This window comes from Nannospalax galili, unplaced genomic scaffold (genome assembly GCF_000622305.1).
Source record: "Nannospalax galili isolate Female #2095 unplaced genomic scaffold, S.galili_v1.0 scaffold85, whole genome shotgun sequence".
Taxonomy (NCBI): Eukaryota; Metazoa; Chordata; class Mammalia; order Rodentia; family Spalacidae; genus Nannospalax; species Nannospalax galili.
In genome coordinates, this window is record NW_008358866.1 from 6,141,377 (window position 1) to 6,142,814 (window position 1,438).

The following is a 1,438-nucleotide window of genomic DNA, read 5'->3' on the forward strand; positions in this document are numbered from 1 at the left end:
ACATCTTGTAATAAACCTGACCAAAGACATTAAAGACCTCTACAACGAAAATTTTAAGTCTTTAAAGAAAGAGATTGAGGAAGACCTCAGAAGATGGAAGGACCTCCCATGCTCAAGGATTGGAAGAATTAATATTGTGAAAATGACCATCCTACCAAAAGTCATTTATAGATTCAATACAATACCAATCAAAATCCCCATGACATTTTTCACAGAACTGGATAAAACTATCCTAAGATTCATATGGAAGTACAAAAGACCTCGGATAGCCAAAACAACCCTGAGCATTAAGCAATGCCGAGGGGATTACTATACTAGATTTCAAGCTGTATTACAGTGCTATAGTAATAAAAAGAACATGGTACTAGCACAAAAACAGACCCATAGATCCATGGAACAAAATTGAAGACCCAATTATGAGTAAATGCAATTTCAGCCACCTGATATTGACAAAGGGGCCAGGAATATTCACTAGAGGAAAAACAGCATGTTCAGCAAATGGTGCTGGCAAAACCAGATCTCTACTTGTAGAAGAATGAAAACCCCTATCTTTCACCCTGCACAACAGTCAATTCCAAATGGCTCAAAGACCTCAATGTAAAGCCTGAAACTCTGAAACTATTAAAAGAAAACTTTGGGGAAAACCTACGAGATATAGGTGTAGGAAAGGATTTTCTAAACCAGACATCAGTTGCTCAGGAAACAAGGGCAAGAATTAACAAATAGGCCCTCATTAAACTAAAAAGCTTCTGTATATCAAAGGAAGCAACCAAGGAAGCAAGCAGAAAACACACAGAATGGGAGAAAATCTTCACCAGCGACACATCTGACAGAAGTTTAATAACCAGAATATATAATGAACTCAAAAAACAGAGAACCAAGACAAGAAGCAACCCAATTAAAAGATGGGCGAAGGAGCTGAACAGAGAGTTCTCAAAAGAAGCAGTAAAGATGGCTATGAAACATCTTAAAAGATGGTCAACATCGCTAATATTTAGGGAAATGCAAATTAAAACCACTTTATGATTCCATCTTACCCTAGTCAGACTGGCTAAGATCAAGAGAACAAACAATACCAAATGTTGGAGAGGATGTGGGGAAAGGGGAACATTAATCCACTGCTGGTGGAGCTGAAAACTGGTTCAACCCCTACGGAAAGCAGTATGGAGAACTATCAAAAAACTACAAATGAACCTACCATTTGACCCAGTTATACCACTCCTTGACATATACCAAAGAACTCATCCTATTGCACAGACACTTGTACATGCACGTTTGTTGCTGCTCTCTTCACAATAGCTAAGAGATGGAAGCAACCTAAGTGTCCCTCAACTGAGAGTGGATAATGAAAATGTGGTTCATTTATATGATGGAATTTTACTCAGCAGTAAAGAAAGATGAAATCATGAAATTTGCAGGTAAATGGATGGAACTAGAA